Source organism: Pipistrellus hanaki (genome assembly GCF_964339955.1).
Source record: "Pipistrellus hanaki genome assembly, chromosome: 13".
NCBI classification, from domain to species: domain Eukaryota; kingdom Metazoa; phylum Chordata; class Mammalia; order Chiroptera; family Vespertilionidae; genus Pipistrellus; species Pipistrellus hanaki.
In genome coordinates, this window is record NC_140515.1 from 57,049,910 (window position 1) to 57,070,340 (window position 20,431).

The window sequence follows — 20,431 nt, forward strand, 5'->3', positions numbered from 1 at the left end:
TTGGGCACTGTGCTTCCCGGCAGTTTCTCCGGGTCCTTGGCATGGGCTGTATAACTCGGATTGGATGGGTCTTGGGTTCTTGTCCAAGAACAGAGCGAGCAGTGGTTTTGCTCCTGCCCGAGAATGCAGCTGTCAGGGGGAATCAGGGCTTCTGTCTGCAGCCCGAGGGCATGCTGGGCCAGGCAACGCTGGCTGCCCCGGGCTTTGTAGGGGTGCAGCGTTCCCGGCCTCTGCCCCAGGCACCTTCCCAGGGTGCCAGCCACAATGCCCTCAGAGATGGCCAAACTCACCGTGGCCCAGGGAGGCACGGTTTCCCCTGGTTGCCAACCTCTGGTTAAAGGAAGGTGGTGGATAGGGAAGTAATGGATAGCAGTGTGTTTGGTGAATTTCACGACACTGCAAATTCGAGGTAGGGTTAGGATGGGCCATCATGAGAATGAGAATTGACTGGGATGAGACATGTCTGATCCTTATGAAGCGACCCCCTGAATGAGTCTAGTGCCCATCGGGCAGCTTGCTTAGCTAAAGCTGATGGCTTACCAGTAGGTTGTACCCCTGAAACTCATGTGGCATAATTGAAGCATAATGTTTAAAAACAGCTTAAAAGCATGGAAACTCATTGTTATCTTCCGCAGTAACCATTCCATCGCATTTAGCTGCGTTCTGTACACGAGCATGCCTCTCTTTAAAATTCTTACAGGTTTCTAATTAAAACGTCTTTCTGTGAAAGAAAGAAAGGATTCACTGCGGTGGGCAAGACAAGCGGCAGAAACGGTGCCCAGAGACTGGGCACCAGCTTGGCACCTGCTGTTCCTGCCGTGTGACAGCTCTCTCTTCCCGCCTGCAGCTGGCAACGGGCTGTCTTTCTAAGCAAATATCGAATGCCACGTGGCCGGTTCATAAGACTTCCCATCCCGGAGTTGAGTTCTCAGTTCTTGGTGAAATAACCATATGAAATACCATATGATGAATAATTAGAACGGAATTGTTCTTGTCAAAATAAACGAGTGCCCACATTTGGAAATTGAAGAATCCCTAATTATTTATTTATTTATTACCACATGGTTCGTTGCATATTATTTTTATTTGTGGTGTGTGGCACTCATGTAGGGACGGGAAGTTATTATTCAGAGTTAGAGCGTTTATGTTTACATTAAATTGGTTTTGTTGACTTGAGATCCTACAAGGGCCCATTACATGTAAAGGGCCAGCACGCTGGTTTGTCTGCTGCTCACAGAATAAAAACCTAAGGAGTCCTTGGAGCCCTGGCCTGTGTGGATCAGCGGTTGGAGCATCGCTCTGTGCACTGAAGGGTTATGGATTCCATTCCAGGTCAAGGGCACGTACCTGAGTGGCAGGTTCCATCCCCAGAGGTTGGGGTGCATGGGGGAGGCAACCAGTGGATGTGTCTCTCTCACATCCATGTGTCTCTCTCTTTCCCCCCCCCCCCCCTCCTTACCACTCATTCTGAAAAGCGACGGGAAAAATATCGTCGGGTGAGGAGTAACAAAGAAAAAGAAAGTCCTCGGAGGCAGCCTCATGGTGAGCGGAGCTGAGGTTTTCCCTGAACCCCCTCATCTGTATGTCACTTCTGTGCAGGCTCTGGGCTGGGCGCTGAGAAAGCGTTCGGGAGAGCCTTCTCCTCCAGAGAGACTTCCCTCCAGTTTTCTCTTAGCCCAGCGGTCGGCAAACTCACTAGTCCACAGAGCCAAATAGCAACAGGACAACGATTGAAATTTCTCTGGAGAGCCACGTTTTTTAAACTTAAACTTCTTCTAACGCCACTTCTTCAAAATAGACTCGCCCAGGCCGTGGTATTCTGTGGAAGAGCCACACTCAAGGGGCCAAAGAGCCGCAGGTGGCTCGGGAGCTGCAGTTTGTCTTAGTGTAAGGTGCTCCATTTACCATCGGAGAGGAGGCTCCAGTGCCCTCCCCACCGAGTCAGCTGCAGAGATTCCGAAAAGAATGGGAGAGAGCGAGCGGAATGGGACAGCCTGGCCCCATCGCTCCTCCCAGCCAGGAGGCTGCTCCGGCCTTGAATCTCCAGGCCACTGTGTGCCCGGGGCATGGCTGGCTCCTTCCTCTTCCATTTGCGCCACGTTTTATTGTTGGAAGTGGTGAGACAGAGCCGCCACCTGTCTCAGGGGCAGCTGGGCGGCGAGGGCGCGGGGGCACAAGGTGAGGGTGACTGTGTTTCCCCCAATCAGCCCGGACATGTGTCATCCTGATTTTGGTCCCGCCCTCCGCTTGCTTCACAAATCTCAGGCCTCCGGATTCTCGCCCTTTCTCCAGCTGCTCCTGCGTTTCTGCCTTTTCTCCGAGAGAGCCAGTCCCCTGTGCGGCTCCCTTCACTTTTCACATGGAATTGCAGGTGCTTTCCTGGCCTCTCCTGTCCTCGGCTTCCCATGCCTGCCAGCTCCTGCCACACCGGGTGACTGACGTGGGACAGACGCCGAACAGGCATCCTGCCGCCGCCTGCAGCCTGGCTGGACCGATTTCCCGGGCACCTGCCCTTTTCCTCCCAATCTCCTCTGCGGCCGTGATTCAGGGAGCTAAAGAACTTTGTTCTTTCCTGGCCCGTTCGCTCTGCTGCAGACTTTCTGACAAAGCCTGCCGAGCCCCAGGTTTCCTGCCATTTTCCGCAGGGTAGATGTCTCGCTCATCCTTGATGTTTCTATCCCTCTCCCTCTCGTTTCTTCTCTCTGAAATCAATAAAAACCTATTTTTAAAAAGTAGTGCTGCCCAGCTGGTAAAGCTCAGTGGTTGAGCATTGACCTATGAGCCGGGAGGTCACGGTTTGATTCCCAGTCAGGGCACAGGCCCCGTTTGCAGGCTCCATCCCCAGTGTGGGGCCTGCAGGAGGCAGCCGAGCAATGATTCTCTCTCATCCTTGATGTTTCTATCTCTCTCCCTCTCCCTTCCTCTCTGAAGTCAGCAAAAACATTTTTTTTAAGTAAGGCCTCCTATGCAAACTGCTTCATTGGTGAAGAGCAGCGTTGCTCCATCAGGTGTTCTAGAAACATCATCTGTGGGGGCTTCTGGGAAGCCCTGCTGGGGAGGAGGGCGGCTGGCCTGGTGGCTGCAGCTGCCGGCTCCTCGGGCAGCTGGCTTGGCGAGGCGTGTCGATTGCCAGCCTTGGGCTCCGGTGCTGACACCAAAGCCGAAAGGTATTTCCGTGGCTCTCCCAGGGCAAGCCAACCCCGGTGCGATGCATTCATTCTTCTAGACTCCCACAGGGAGCCCACTGAGAACTAAATGCACCGATCGGCATGGACCCGCCTGGTCTCAGCGACAGTGCTGGAGCCAGGACTGGCCCTTTGGAGGGCACAGGGCTGAGGGTGAACGGGCGGAGTCTGAGAGAGAGCATCCGGCTCGGCGCCGGGCGTGGCCGTGGCCGAGAAACTTCACTCAACAGCCACGGGAAGAGCAATGCTGCCCGGGCCTGACAGAGGAGTGGGTTTTTCCGAATGGATGGTGTGTGTTTGTAAAAGCAGCTTAGCTGCCCCTCTCATAGGAAGAGGCCTGTGCAGAGATGCCCTTTCTCTCCTAAGGAAGAAGTTGGCTCTCTCACTCGAGACCATCAGCAGTCAGTCAGGCAGCTGGCGTAAGAGTGCCCAAAGGACCCGCTCAGACCAGAGCAGGTGATCGTGGAGAGAAGGGCGCTTGACTGGCAGCCGGGGTGATAGGAAGAGGCATTGGCTGCCGGCTCCGCAGCATTGTCCGCACGCCGGGGCTGTCACGCGTGCAGGCCTACCGTCTGCCACTCATGCACTTCATGAGAAGGTGACAGTTTGACCACCCGGAGGTGTGGGGTTCGGGGTGGGGGGGAGGGCTGTGTCTTCTAAACCATCTCTGCCGGACCCCTCTTCACCAACCTTGCCGCCAAACCCCTCCCACTCCAACACTCCTTAAGAGCTCTGTGAAAACCATTGCTTCCTAAGCTGGAGAGAATTGGATTTTCTTACGGACATTGAAAACCTCCTGATTGGTTTGGATGCTGCCACCTGCAGTCCCTGGGATGGAGGCTTTGCATCTCGTACGCGCCGTCTGCAGGTGCTTCCGAGTGGTACCCTGAGCTCTGGGGCCTGCTGCCTCCCAGGCTGGTGAGCGAAGGGATCATACCCTGGGTGTGCCCAGCAGACGATGGTCTGGAGGAATCCCTCATGGGCTGGTCGTGGGCTGGGAGAGAGAGGAGTCCACGTTTGAGGCCTGGGCAGTTTAAAATCCAGTAATACTTTTAACAATAAAGAATTATTTTTTAAAAAAATAGGTTTTTATGGATTTCAGAGAGTGAAAGGAAAGGGAGAGAGATAGAAACATCCATGATGAGAGAGAATCATTAATCGGCTGCCTCCTTCACGCCCCACACTGGGGATGGAGCCTGCAAACCAGGCATGCGCCCCACCTGGGAATAGAGCCGTGACCTCCTGGTTCACAGGTCAACCACTCAGCCATTCTGGCCAGATGATATCACCAAATTTTAAGCTAAGTTGAGAGCAGGAATTTGATTCTTTCATGTGGCACCTTTGTGTAGAGGAATTCGGTCTGAAATGTTTTCCGATCACAGGCAGAGTCTCTACATGGATTTGTTGTCTAAATTATCCACTGGTGTTGCTCAGTGGATATAGTGTCGGCCCTCGGACTGGACTGAAGGGCCCCGTGTCTGATTCTGGTCAAGGACACGTACCTTGGTTGCAGGCTCTATCCCCAGCCCTGGTGGGGGCATGTGAGGAAGATAATCAATTGATGTGTCTCTCATATCCACGTTTCTCTCTGTGTGTCTCCCCCTCCCTTCCACTCTCTATAAAATTCAAAGGAAAAATATCTTGGGTTGAGGATTAACAACAACAAATTAGATTGTAGTTCCTGTGTGATCTACCCACTTCTGTCTCCGTTCTACCTTTACCATATAGATCAGCGGTTCTCAGCCTGTGGGTTGCAACCTCTTTGGGGATTGCAGGACTCTTTCACAGGGGTTGCCTAGGACAATCAGAAAACAGAGATATTTACATTAAAATTCATAACAGTAGCAAAATTACAGTTATGAAGTAGCAACAAAAATGATTTTATGGCTGGGGGTCACCACACATGAGAAGCTGTATTAAAGGGTCGCGGCATTAGAGAGGTGGAGAACCACTGGTATAGATGTGTCGCTGGGAGGAAAACAAACACCTCGTCTTGAAGATCTCAGTCCTTTCTAAGGCACTTTGCAACTCCTTTATCTCCTCCAACTGCTACTTGCGTGCAAATGACATTCCGTGTGAAGTTAAAATGTGTAGGACGTAGGAGACAGGAGTCCCTGGAATACTTCAACCTTAGACTCTCCTCTCCGGGGTGAGACTCCGTGCCTCACTCCCACTTTGCACGCAGAGAGGAAATTAGGCGGCTAATTGGGGTGTGATAAGCGGGCGTCTCCACCCACCCACGGGCACAGGAGGAGCTGTGCTTCCCCGTGACAGGTGAACTGGGGCGACCTCGCCGCCTGCCTCCTGATGCTTCGGGACCTGTCACCGCGCTCGGCTGTTCGACACATGAACCCGGACTGGATTCCCAACTCGGATGAGTCCCCCAGACTCGCTAAGTTTCCCAAGGGGTGCCCTCCCGACAGGAGCAGGGCCTCAGAGCACCCCTAGGATGATTCTCACCCCCCACCCCAGCTCCTGTTGACAAAGAGAAGATGTAAATCGCTCTGCAAAGTCCCTGTGAGGTGCTGTGAATGCCAGCGGCCATGCCTCCCATGGTCCTTGCGCGCTCTCCAGATGGGAGGTGGAGTATCCAATAACAGATTATTTGCAGCTACCCGAGCACTCGGATGCTGTGTAATTTATATCTCCAAAGAACCAGGACAGGCAGCTCCTCTGGTGTTATTTTGAAATTTCCATCCGAAAGAAATCTAGTCAGCTGTATAAATCAGACTGTAGACTATTGTCAAATGGTGTTAAATATTTTGATGCTTTCACAATTGCTTCAGACATCGCAGAAGATGTTGAAGATCTTGCTAAGCGTGTACGTTGCCACTTTAAAAAGAGCACAGTGGGGGGAAGAGACCCACATGACACCTCGCCTTCTAAGCGCAGCCTACCGCACCCATGCACATAAAACAGCAGCTCCCCCATGGCCCTCTGTCCAGTGGAACCCCACCCAGCTTGTCCCCAACGTGCTTCCGACTCCTATCACACTGTACACTTCTCTTACATGTACTGTTGTCTCCGGGCTGTGTGTCGATGAACGTGAGCTCCAGGAGAGCAGGGAATTCTGGTCCAGGTTGCGGCCTATGTCAGCAGCCGCTGGGCAGTGCTTGGTACAGAGTGGATACTGAGTAACGATTGGCTGAGTGAGTAGTTAAGTGGCCAAGGGAATGTGTTGACCTGATCCTAAAAGGAGGATGTGATTAGCAACAGATCATCTTTTTTTATTATTATTTTATTGATTTTTTACAGAGAGGAAGGGAGAGGGATAGAAAGTCAGAAACATCGATGAGAGAGAAACATCGATCAGCTGCCTCCTGCACACCCCCTACCGGGGATGTGCCCGCAACCAAGGTACATGCCCTTGACCGGAATCAAACCCGGGACCTTTCAGTCTGCAGGCCGACGGTCTATCCACTGAGCCAAACCGGTTTCGGTGCAAAAGATCATCTTTAAATATGTATCTGTCCCACTTCATATATAAAAACAGTGGTAGGTGCCCTATGGCCGCTCTCTCTGACAGGGCTGACTTCATCATCTCCGTCAAAATAAAGTCTCATCTCCACGTTTTTCTTGGTATTTGGGACCTGGCTTTTGTCCCCATAGTTCGAATGACTCAGTTAGAATTAGTATATTCCATTTTTTTTTTAATATGCAGTACCTCATCTATTGCTCAACTAATTATCTAATTAACCTTGCATTCTGAGAGGGTAGTTTCCTAATTACGTTCTGTATGTATCAAAAGGCCCTCGAAACAAATGGGAATGAAAACTGTGTTTTTCCCTCCCTCCCCCCCCTTTCCCTGCCCCCACGCTTCTTTCTGTGCCCCTGTCTGCCCCTTCCTCTTATGAAACATAATGGAGAATGAATTCTAAATCCTTTTTCATTCATATTTTAAAAGGTGGTAATCCGGCAATCAGGCTCTTTGGCATTTACCCAGAGGACTTAAAAATGTGTCCCGTAAAAAAACCTAGCACGTGGGTTTTCATAGCGGCTTTACCCATCATTGTCAGAACCTGGGAGCCGCAGCCGACGGCTGGATCGTACACTGTGGTCCATCCACACCGTGGAGTAATACGCAGCACTAAAGAGAAAGGAGCTGTGAAGCCAGGAACAGAGCTGAGGAGCCTAAATGCATGTGACTGATGAAAGGACAGCATCCGGAAAGGCCACCTGCTACTGGACACCAACTGCGGGACCTTCTGGAAGAGGCGAGCCTGTGGGCACAGCCACAGGGCGGAGCTGCGTGCGCAGAGCTCCCGCCACAGCTGGCGGATGATGCGGGGACCTCTGCCACTTGTATCGGAAACAGCACTTCCTCCTCAGAGCCAGGGCCTCCAAATTGCTGCCCGTGGGGGTTTATTCTGAGCCCACACGGTGGAATGAACCGTCTCATTTTGAGCTGTTTGCTTTTTCCATTTACCCCGGAGAGAGGATCAGGGTCTACTTAGCCCATAAACCTTCTTTTATTTTTTTTTCCAAATAAAATGTTTTATCAGAAAAACCTGAACATAGCAGGAAGATTGCCCATTCGGTGGCTTTCCAGTAGCATCTGGGTTCACCTGCAGGGGGGAGCAACTTCGATGATCATTTTCAAAATGTCCGCATTAGCCCTCAAATCCGGATTTGGGCTAAGCCACCTTGATATGTCCTTGACCCTTCATTGATTTCATTGCAAATTGAAATACATAAATCCCCCAAATGCCCCGCTATTGAATGTTCACCCTACAGGGGTAATGCTGAAATCTCAGATGCATACAGATGTGTGTTTAGCGCCCATTACTGTAGAACAAAGGACTTTGCAAGCAAACACTAATTACTTTTGCAATCGGGAGGAAAACAAAAATCCATATCAATTTAGATTATTATAGTCTGCCTTAGATGTGCTCATGGATAATCTGTCTCACCCATTTATTAAATTATAAATGCATTTTTATAAATCTGGTTGGCATGGAGGTATTTCATAAAACACAATCAATGCCAGAGAAGATTGGATTAAGAAAGCTTGTCAGAGGCCTGCCTGCTAGTTAGGAAAAATCTGCGGCTGTAAATGGTTCTGCTCTGGATCAAGAATGAATCTGATCACCGACCAGAGAATAACTTTGTTCCTCTTCCTGCCGGGGGCCTTGACCTTTGTGTTGATAGCGGTTCTTTAACAGCTTCGCCTTGTGCTTTATTCCTTTTGATATGAAAGGAAGTGGATCTTCAGCATTGAGCTGAGATTGTGATCACAGCAAGACGAGGCAGGTCCCAGAGCGAAGGGTGCAGAGTCGTGGGCACAGGAGTGTGGAGTCTGGGGTGCACACATCAGCCTGGGCAACGGAGCCCACCTCTGGCTTCTCACGCACTTCTATTTCTTGTGTACCTGATGCCACCAAACACGTACTTCAGGCTGGCCTTAAAAATAAAAATCTCTAAGCCATTTGAGAATCACATGTTCAAATTCACTTCCAGTTTCCTCAGATCGGTTATCTCCTTGACAGAAGTCGCCTAAAACACCAATCCATCATCTGTAACGGCTAAGGGGGATGTAGTTGGAGCCCCTTGTTACAAATCCTACCAGTGTGTGCATGTTTCTTCTCCATCGTCATTGAACTCGTTCATTTCAGTGTTTTCTTTGTGAAAGGAATGTGGTGGGAGGGAGCAGAGCCAAGAAATGGACTGTTAAGTTCTACTTTGTAAGCCCGTGAATGATCTGGTCATGTCATTTAAAAATAACTTAATAACACGGTGTCCTGGGGAAAACGTTGGTTTGAGCTAACTGGTATACCTCACCTGCAGTCACACCCCGCACTTATTTCGGAATGCGATCCTGTTTGCTCAGGTTCGCTCTCTGATCATTGCCATTGGCTCCTGCTCCGTGTAGGGCTCCTCCCTCCACCCACCTGCTCATTGGAAAACAAGGAGCCCACCCGTGGGCCGCCTTGTCCCCTGGGAGGAGCATCTAGTGAAATGTTGGAGTATCGCATCCGCAAGCATATTAGTCCCCCTGGGGTTTCATTTGCACCTGACAGCGCCAAGCACACAGTGTGTGCTTTGTTAATATTGGAGAATTAACACACGGGTGGGGTTGGGGACAGCGCCAGGCCCTTTTGTGGCCATGTGTGTGCCATCCAGAGGCAGTCGCCAGCCGCAGGAGCCACCTGTGATCAGGTCGGCATCACAGAAGCTCATCTTCGTTGTGGGAGACACTGTCCTAACCATATTCCAAGTATAACAATAACTCTTCCACCCTAAGAAGCACAGGGCCTGTGGATGGAGGGAGCTCTCCCACCGTTCCAGAGCTCCTCAGCGGCACAGCCACGCCATAAATCCAGGGTCTTATTAAAAGATAGCAGTTTTATTGGGATATAATTTACCTACCACTCAGTTCACCTGTTAATGTGTGCAATTTAATGGTTTTTAGTATATTCGCAGCAAAGAATAATTATATTGATTCATCACCACAGTCGATTTTAGAATATTTTTATTGCTACCCCGTGAGAACCTTGTACTCAAGGAGCAAGCTCTGTCTTCTCCCCATTCAGTCATCCCAGCGCCAGGCCAGCACGGAACTACTTCCTGTCTCTGTAGGTTTGCAGATTATTCTAGACATTTCATATCAGTGGAATCAGACAGTGCGTGGGCTGTGGGAAGGACTTCTTTCAATCAGCATCGTATTTTCAAAATCCATCCATGTTGCGACATGTAACAATGACTTTTATTGTGCAAATGCCTCACCGTACGGCTATACGTTTTATGCAGAGTGTATTAGTCCAAGGTTGTTAATCCATGCTCCTTTAACTACAGCTCTCTGCTGCCTCTGCCTCTCCTTAGGCTGACTGGTAGTCAACCAACCACAGGAGGCATTTTGCTCCTGGCATATTGGACAGCTCAGCTGACTTTCAGCACTAGCACAGCGGACAGCTCCATGCCAGGTCTGGTCCCAGAGGCACCGGGATCCAGCCTGGAAGTGTGGGTAGTTGGAAAGGAGACCTTGGTGGGGCGCTGGACCTCGCCTCCACCTGCCCTCAGCTCCTCTCAGCAGAATCCCAAGCTCAAGGGTCTCACTATCTGAGTTGCAGTAAGAGGAGGAAAGTCTGTTCACCAAGTTTTCAGAGTAGAATGGGTCCTCAGACTACTGTGTGGCCAGTATATTTAGTATAACAATAAAGTATCGCCTTTGGGGTTTTTCTTTTTAAAGGAAATTCGATTGTGGCATGTTGAATTTTATTCAGATTTCCAATAAACCTAGATTACATATTAATAGGTAAGATGCACAGTGCATTAGGAGTTGGAAGCCACAATCGTAGGTATAAAATTTACTGTAAAAGTCCAAATCTGGATATCTGTTCATGTCATCAGTCACATAAAGTGAGATGTATTATTTTATGGCTTCTGTAACAGTTATGTACATTATTATGGTATTAGATGTTAAGAATTTTCTGGTACTAGGTGTATAATGTATTTAGAGAAAAATGAATAAGTATCTAAGTGGAAGGTATTAGTTGGATTATTAATCTTTGCCATTTACACTCAATGAAACCTGTGTAAAGCCAGACTCTATTAGTCCTTCTTTGCATTTTACATGATCCCTGACATGGATCATGATGAAAGATGGACCATGGGAGGAGAGAGGTGTTCTAGCACTTATGAGCAAGACACAGCATCTTCTCACTTGGATTCACAACATAATTTGTATGAAACACTGCTGGCCTCGGTAATTAGGAAAATAATGACAGCAGAGAGCCCACTCTATCATATCGTGTCATCCGCCCAACAAACGATGTGTCCCACCAAGCCCCACAGTCCTGGGTGTTTATCTAGCATCATGGTTGGCAAACTGCGACTTGCGAGCCACATGCAGCTCTTTGGCCCCTTGAGTGTGGCTCTTCCACAAAATACCACGGCCTGGGCGAGTCTATGTTGAAGAAGTGGCATTAGAAGAAGTTTAAGTTTAAAAAATGTGGCTCTCAAGAGAAATTTCAATCATTGTCCTGTTGATGTTTGCCTCTGCGGATAATGAGTTTGCCGACCACTGCTCTAACAGAAGTGAAGAAGCGCGGGCCTTCATCGGTGTAATCTCGGGGCCGGGGCCGGGCAGCACTGTTCCGGTGAGGTCAACACATTTCAAAAGCATCAAAGAGGCTAGGAAACAAGAGGGGCCGGCCAATGGAACGCGCATGCAATTATTTATCCATACACAGCTTGTCGTCGGGGTGGGACTAGTATCCTAAAGAGAGTAGGAGACCCATGAGGAGGTCCTCCTTCACTCCCCGCGCACAGGTGGCATTCGCTTATGGGACCATTTCTCAGAGGCCTGGACGTTTATTTCCTCTGTTTCAGATATTGACTCTGTTTCTTTCATAACAGGGAACGTTTTCCCTGGATGATCGCAAAGCCCCCTTTGACAGGCCGGGGTTCTCTGTGGCTGAGCTGTGGTACTGGGATCCCTAGAAGCAGTATTTTGTGGTCCGTTCAGCATGTCCGGGGGTGAGCAATGCAGATGGGCCACCATTCCCTGTTCCTAAAAACATTGTCCCCTGGGGTTTACAATGTGCCTGGAGAGAGAGGTTGCACCCTCACTTTTCCTTCCAGCACATTCTGTCTCCTCACACACTGTCCTTAGTTTTAATTTTCCTGCTGCAGCTAACCTCTGACCTCAGAGGTCCTCCTCAGCCTGCTCCCTCTCACGGTGGTCTCCTTGTCTCCGGTGGCCTGTCCGTCACCCGTGAGACCTGGGTGTCCCTGGATATTCAGCTGCAGGCACCACGACTCTCCTTGGATATGGGTTCCGCACCCCTTCCCACGGGCCTTGCTCTCTCTCTGCTCCCACTTGTTTTCTATCACCGGCAGCTATAAAGGATGGCAATTGAAATGCTATAAACCGCTCTCGCCGCCAGCGCCTGAGTGCGCAGATCTGGTTAGCTCGCCGGCGAAGGCCATTCCGCCTGCCTTCCCGAGCCCTCGATGTGTTTTGAAATTTTCACATTTGATTTATAAACACGACGTCTCTCTTGACTCTCTCCTCCTGTTTCTCACACTTGTTTTCCTTCCTAAAGAATGAAAAATAGCAGCAGCGGCCCGTGGGCTAGAATGGAAATATCAGAGCCGGGGAAGCGGACCGCATAAAAATCAGGGGTCCCTCTCCCCCTTGAGACAGCGGCTGTGTCTCACTGGGTGTGGGAATGCGCTGGGTTTCTACCTGAAGGCTGGCCCCTGCGCCTGCTTCCGCCCGCCCTGCCTCCCCATGGCCCCCGAGAGATGCACAGCCCCCTGAGAGCAGGCTCCTGGGCTGGGTGGGCGATGAATGCTCTCCCCCTGCCCCCTCTCCCCAGTCACCCTCACCCCACCCACTGCCCCCGTGATGTGGAACACTCCCAGAGCTGCTGTCTCTCGGTCTGCCTTAGAACAGGGTTTTGATTTGCAATTTTATATTGATTTCAATTTGCTTCATTGTTTTCTTGGAACCATTGGAGAAATATCTCCAACAGAAACACATTTGACAGGAGGCAGAGAGAGGCCCTTCCTGGGCACTGCAACTTGCAACTGGTGGGTGTTCTTCCTCTTGATGCTTTAAGTGACTCTCCGCCAACCTTCTTTCAGTCCCAGAAGGTGGAGGGCGGCGGGCGGTGTTGAAAGGCCTGCGGAGAGGAAAGCTCACTGTCAGAGCACCTGCTGGATGCTCTTCCTGGCCCTGCAGCAGGAGGGCGGCTCCCAGGCTGGCTCCAGGGCCCCAGGCTGCCCAGGAGGCGGCGTCTGCACCTCCCCTGCCGTCCATCCCTCCGCCTTCTCAAGTAGAGAGAGGCTCCTGCAGGCTCATAACGCTTGGGCGAACTGCACGCGGAGGTGAGCACTTAGGAAATGGCTGGTAGGAAGAGCAGTTGAACAGAAATATGTGTTCTGAGCAACGCAGCGCCTCCTTCAAACACTCCGGCCTGCCTTTCAGGATAACAGCACTTGTCAGGTCGCCCTCGGCACTTGGCGAGCTGGGCGTTTGGAGGGCTCTGCGGAAAGGGTGTATCCGGTGGAGTGCCTTCCCAAGGTAGGCATTTATTGAAGGATGATGGAAACGAATTTAACATACGGAGGGCTTGCAGACTGTGAGGAAACACGATTATTTTTAAGCTAAAGGTAAAAGTGAAGAATGCATTTCGTGCCATATTCCAGTGTTTATCTCTTCCAGGGTGCAAGATAGGGTGGTGCTTTCCCTACTAAGTGAGGCGGTACAAATTGCTGTGGCCAGGGGGCTGTGGAGGGTTTACAAACAACCGTGCGGTTCCTCGCTCCCCCTCCTGCTGTTGGAAATGTTTGTAGGAACTCTGTTTCTCCACCCACCCCCCCCCCCCGCCCCCCGAAGAAATAGGGCGAGCGAGCACTGCCAGCCAGCCCGGGCCAGAGAGCGTGCAGGGAGTCAGCGGCTTTAAGGGCTCGGTTTAGGTGTTGAGCCGTAGCCTTTCTTTTCTGGAAGAGACAGACCTACAAGTATCCCCAGGAAATCCAGCATCCTGGCTGTCCCTCCTGGGGGACCCTGGCGTCTGCATGATGTTCCTCATGGATCTCGTTGTGAAAGTTAAGAAACAGGAGTGCTTTGTAGCACAAAACACCTTATGAGTACAAGGAACGTACGTTTAGAAAAAATGCACGACTTTTTCCTAAATGTTAGAGAAACCCATGTTTTCAGATGAGGTGACCCAACCCCAGGGCGGGGCTGGTCCTAGGACTTCCGAAGAACTGGGGCCACGCACAGTGCTGCCCTCGGTGTGAGTGTCTGGGTCCCCCAAAACTTACATGTTGAACCCAGTCCCCAAGGTGATGGATTAGGGGGTGGGGGCATGGGTGTTGATTAGGCCATGAGGGTGGGGCCCCCAGGAGTGGGATTCGTGCCCTTATACACGAGACTCATCCCTTCTTCCTTGTGAGGACAAGGTGAGAAGCTTCCTGAAACAGACCACATTGGGGATGCCCTGGACTGGCCTATTTTTAGCCAATTCGGAGTTGTCCCAGGGAGTCGTAGTCTACAGATCTAGACCTGGGGCTGGGATTCACATTGGCATTATCCGTGATGAGCATTTACCTTGGGTGACTGGCAAACTGTGGGTTATAGTAACCATTTAACTTCGGAGATGTGATTATCGTTTCGGATGACACAGAGCTTCCTTTTATACTTTGATATCCCATGATTAATGGTGAAGATGAGAAGCCGATGGATAAAAATAACAATAGTGTTTTTGGTGAATTCTCAGCAAGCAGATATTAAACAGTCTCTGTGCATTCATCTGTTTGACAGTAATTTTCGTTTTGAAAAGGTCGTCCGTTTCCAGGCTATTTTTGAGACATATTCCCATCCTTAATCTATTTTACTTGAAACATTATAGAAACTCAATTTACACTGAATGATTGGAGGAGAGTTTCCAAGTATAGGCTGCTGATAATTAAATCGTTGTAATAAACACGCGAGCGCTCTGGTTTATACTAAATATTCTGACAGCCCTTCTCCTACGGGAGTGCTGAGAACCAGGCAGGCGCTGTCGTCCGTGGTGAGGTTGTTTTTGCTCATTTCACTCATCCACGTGGAGTAACGCATTGCATGTCATCTCCCATCTTCCCTGCAGTGTGCACACAGCACGCACCCCTTCAAAGGTTTGCCCATTGTTATATTTCAAGTGCATTTAATGAAAACTTTAGAAATAAATCATTCAAAAAAAAAGACAACCACATGCAAATTACACTGAGGTTGCCAAAACCGGTTTGACTCAGTGGATAGAGCATTGGCCAGGTGACTGAAGGGTCCTGGGTTCGATTTCGGTCAAGGGCATGGACCTTGGTAGCAGGCACATCCCCAATAGGGGGTGTGCAAGAGGCAGCTGATTGATGATTCTCTCTCATTGATGTTTCTAACTCTCTATCCCTCTCTCTTCCTCTCTGTAAAAAATCAATACTATATATATATATATATATATATATATATATATATATATATATATATATATTTTTTAATTTCACTGAGGTTGATCCAGCGTCTATTTCCTCTAGTTTCACTCCCAAGACTTCTTCCCCACTCCGTGCCCTTCCTGATGGATGAACTCTGACCTTAGAAGTGACGTCTGAACTCCTGGTCACTCATCTCTGACGTAGGTGTCATCAAACCAGGCCTACCTGTCTCTTTAAGGAGCACTGATGGCCTTCATGGTGACTATTTCCCCAGCACCCTGCAGGGTGCCTTGCACGTGGTGCTGCCCGCCGAATCCAGAGCCGGCAGAGCCGTAAAGAAGAGAAGCCTGCCTCTCTGACCTCGGTGATCGGTGGTTCTCATTCGGGAAGCAGTTGGCACTCCATTGAGCCAAGCCTCATTCATTTACGTGAGGACTAGTGTGGCGAGGGCAGTCTGTTTGTTAGAAGCAGCAGCAGCAAGAGGATTCATCAAAATAATGACCCAGAGACCCGGGAAAATCAATACCTACTTTTCAGGGCCAGATCCTTATCCTCCCGGAGTGACAGGTGGTGGCTCCGGGATGCGCCTCCCCCGCCACCCAGACCCCGAGGACAGGCGTCACCCACCGGCTGACGGATGGCACGTCACCCGGGCATCCCTGCCCACAGCCCTGTCCTAAGGGCCGCCCGAGCTCCCGGTGACACCGGAGCCTTTTTCCCGATTCTTCTGTCCGTTTTCCTCACACAGCGCGGCTGCTGTGAAAGGAATCGGGGCAGTTCCCGTCCATGCTTAGATACAGTTTGTAAAGTGCCAGGTGGGAGACAGCAAACCAAACACAGCGTGCTGGGAATTCCTAACGGCTCTGTGTGCTCGCTCTCAGCTTCAGCTGACTTCATCTCCCCATTGTTTGGTATTTCCCTACCTGGAGGTCAAAGTTAATTGGGTTTTATTTTTTTATTTTAATATATTTTATTGATTTTTTTTTTTTTTTTTTTTTTTACAGAGAGGAAGGGAGAAGGATAGAGAGTTAGAAACATCGATGAGAGAGAAACATCTATAAGCTGCCTCCTGCACACCTCCTACTGGGGATGTGCCTACAACCAAGGTACATGCCCTTGACCAGAATCGAACCTGGGACCTTTCAGTTCACAGGCCGATGCTATATCCACTGAGCCGAACCGGTCAGGGTCAAAGTTAATTTGGATGTTAATCTTGGATGGGTGATCTGATAGGGTAACAGCAGGTGGGTGAGCATATGGGTACTTCGGCCTGTGAGTCACGCCTTCGCCAGGTAGGGTCTGGGCCGGCAGCTGCCATGGGCTGGAGACACTGCCTCCCTGGGGAACGGTCAGCTATACAATGTGCCTCTCCCCTCGCCAGGCCTTTCCCCTGAACGGGATGTCGCTGTCTTCTCCCCTTGAAGCATTTCTAAGATTAACTCAGGTGTTTGCATAATCGCCCCCTCCCTGGACGGGAGAGCCACGGGTTCTCTGTACTAATTGAGGGTGTGGAGGGGGGCATGTCTGATCTCCGTGCAGGTGAGCACTCTGTTTCGTGTGAAGTTTGTTTGTCTGTCTGTCTGTCTGTCTGAAGCGCTCTGTTGTCATAAAATAATCTTGTAGATCCACGTGTCGCTGCCTGTTAGTACTACCCTCAACTCTGCAATTGTTTATACTCCTTCAAAAGAAAGAGGGAAGACTCCATGGAAGGGGAAAATAATAGTTGTTTTCCCCAGGCATTTTATGTTCATATTACTTTACATTCACAAGTACCACCTGAGAGAAATAGCACCGTTATGCTCTTAGACTTCTGCAGGATGCAGAGATAGGCCAGAGTGACAGGAAGTTGAATGGGCAATGCCCAGAAACCGCATTTTTGGATCTGAAATCGGCCTATATCCTTTTTGGCTTCCTCGACGAGAGGAGACTTATAAAAAGAGTTCAACTCTTCCAAGGCCTTCATTTATATTCATAACAAAAAATAACGAAATACTAGTAAATGTTTTCAAATTTCAAGGGAGGTTTCAAGAGCATTTTGGGTATCCATCAAAATGCACACATTTGGCATTTTTATCTCTGTTTTATTTGAAAAGTTGGTCTTCCCCAACCCTTACCTCAGAGAATGAAGGCAGAAGGTGCCTTAGCAAAGAGAAAGCAGCGGGAACAGAAATCCGGAGGGTTTCGGGGCTATAATTGTGGAGGGAGCATTAGATGGAGGCACAGAGCATGGTCTGCAGCCCAGTGTCTCTGAGACTTGGAACTGAGTTTTCTCCCCTGACCCTTCAAGCTCTTTTTTTTCTTTTTTTTTCTTTTTTTCTATCTTTCAACATGCATGGCATGTGCTAATGTTGTAGACAGGGCTGCTTGGTAAGAAAACTAGTCAGCCCTGGCCACATGGATCTGTTGGCTGGGTGTCATCCATGCCCCAAACAGTAACTGGTTCAGTTCCCAGTCATAGCACATGCCCCGGTTGCAGGCTCACTCCTGTCTCTGTGTGTGGAGGAGGCAGCTGATCAGTGTCTCTCTCTTTCCCTCTCCCTTCTTCTCTCTCTGTAAAAATGATAAAAAAAAAAAAAAAAAAAAAAGAAAAAAAAAAAAAAATTTTTTTTTTTTTACAAGAAAATTAGTTCACACACACATTATAGGAAACATCCCCAGTGGTATAGGCCAGTGGTTGACAAACATCGGCTAGTGAGCCACATGCAGCAGTTTGGCACCTTGAGTGTGGCTCTTAGGCCAGCTCAGGAATACCCTAAGTAAGTTAATAACAATGTACCTACCTATATAGTTTAAGTTTAAAAAAATGGCTCTCAAAAGAAATTTCAGCCTTTGTACTGTTGATATTTGGCTCTGTTGACTAATAAGTTGGCCGATCATGGGTATAGGGCAAGGGGGTCCTGGCCGAGTGGAGCTGACATGGTCCCCGTTTCACCCTGGGCTTAATGTTCGGTTTCACTCCCCTTTCCCGTTTAACACCTACGTCCCATGTTACCGTAGCGCTAATGGGCCTTTCCCGTGTCCCAGGTGGACACCTGCTCTTGTCATTGACCTTCATCGTGCAGCTTTATGGGTGTAGTTAAGGTTAATGGCGCGTACATTTTACACAAGACACCAGCCAGCACTTCACTGTAATTTGCCACGCGCGTGAGGATCGCCACTGCCAGTTTCCTGTGTCACGTCTGCCTGCCATAGGTTCTCCCGACGCCAGTGGTCCCGTGAGCTCAGAACCGTCCAGGCTGCTGGCTTCTGCAATGATTAGGCTGGCGTCCACGTCCGGGCGATCATTTCTCTGTTGATTACCACAGGTCTTTCTCTAAGCAAACTGCACAGCACTCCCAGAGTCTCCTTGTTCTAAAGGGAACCATGGTTATAATTAAGAATAATTGCAGTCGCAACAGCAAAACCCCTTTTAGAGCATCCTAGGTGCGCTCTCGTTCTTAAAATACTTTCATTTCTGTAGAGCCAGCCCCGTTGGCCCTCAGGGGAGAAGTCTGACACAAATGGCAAAGGAACCCAAGTGGAGGCCTTGGGTTGCTCCACTCTCCGGATGGCAAATGCCAGATACGTGGAGACCTCTGGCTCGGCCGTTCCCCTTACAGCCCCGAGGGGACCCATTTCTGTGCACCGGGCGCATTCATTCTCCTCTCCCTCATAAACAAGCGTTTGTTCGCAGAATTGCCCCAGTTGTGAAATGTGGCTTGGAACAACCCTGGACAGCTTAGCCATAAAAGAGCTCCTTCTGAGGAGACGGGTCCATCAGGGGTCAGTGGGTGAGCCACGTGGCCCTGGGAGAGTTCATTAACACTCCAGCCCTGGCCAGTCTGGCTCAGTGGATAGAGTGTCGGCCCGTGGACTGGAAGGTCCCGGGTTTGATTCTGGTCAAGGGCATGAACCTGGGTTGCAGGCTCAATCACCAGCCCTGGTTGGGGTGTGTGCAGGAGGCAACCGATGGATGTTTCTCTCACATCGATGTTTCTCTCTCTCCTACCCCTCTTCCACGCTCTCTAAAAATCAGCAGAAAAATACCTTGAGGTGAGGATTAACAAAACAACGCAAAACAAAAAAGCCCTCCAGTTCCTTAGGTTTAGATGGACACAGTGCAGTCTGACCCCACAGACTGCTGACGGCTTTCAGGAAAACTCTCGGAGGGATGGGGTTGAGCAGCCAATCAGAATGCCGACTTCTGCGATGTCTAAACGGCCATGCTGTTGGATCAGGTTTCCAAAACTCCTTTCCTTTGCATGGGGTCACTGTCATTTTAACAGCCTGTGTTTTCAATGCCATTTTTTAAAATTCATTTCAGCGTTAATTTTATTCCTGGTTTCTGTTTAACCTTGTAATAGATTGTCTCTAAAGGCTTGGTTCTCTCCAAGCTAGCATCTCAGATCCCCACTTGGAAATTGACATGCCGGCGTGGTTACGCAGGACACCTGTGGAATGGCCCGCATCCAGCTCTGCTCTGTCACCAGGCTGTTTGTCAGGAGAGAGAAGTGTCCTGTGACCCTCAGTGATGTGATCGAGCTTCATTTTCACTTACCCAAAGGCACAGTGCGCTGCTCTGAACTAGTAATGCTGGTTTATGCAGAACAGAATGCGTGTCCGTGGCCTATATAGGGGTCTGGTGCTGGGGAGGCCACCAGCGAGGAGAAAGAATGGTAGCACGGAGGGGGAGTGTTTGTTTGATAGGCATTATGGATAAGTCACTGCCCTAAGTGGCTGGGTTCCTGTTTGTAAAAGTGATCTCTGCCCACGAGACACAGTCACATAGGATCGCAGTGTAACATGGACACTCGGTCACTTCACTGTGTAACAGTGGTTGGGCAGTGTTTCCAATGAGGAGCAATGAATCAATTTTCACTGAAAGCTACATGTAAACGTAAGTTAGACTAGACTGGTATAATTAATGATATTTCTGAGTGGCCTATCTACATATTCATCTACATTAATGATATTTTCAATCATAAAAATATCTCAAGACAATGACTTTACTCAGATGTAAAGTTATGTACAGTAGAGACTCATTTAGAGGACACATACACAGGCACATAAACATGGAGATATGAATATATGCATTTATTCTTGCTAATATTGTGTGTATATTTTCCTGAGAGGGGAAAAACTATTGCTTCAGGGGAAAATACTCTCCGGTACAAAATTATTCAGCAATTAAAGTTTAACTTGGTCGCCTTAAGAGAACATATAACGCCATATTTATAGGGAGAGTTTGTTTTGTGGTATTGTTACCCTCATTTTACATATTTATATGAATACCAAGAGCCATGGTGTCTCCTCTCTTGCTCACCATTTCATGATGTTAAACCCTCTGTAAA

General features: G+C 49.4%; 1 protein-coding gene across 6 annotated transcripts in view; it reads left to right on the forward strand.

Moving 5' to 3' along the window:
• CNTN4 (contactin 4) overlaps nt 1-20,431 on the forward strand; it is a 315,102-nt gene that overhangs the window by 65,191 nt on the left and 229,480 nt on the right. The gene's annotated exons all lie outside the window — the stretch shown is intronic.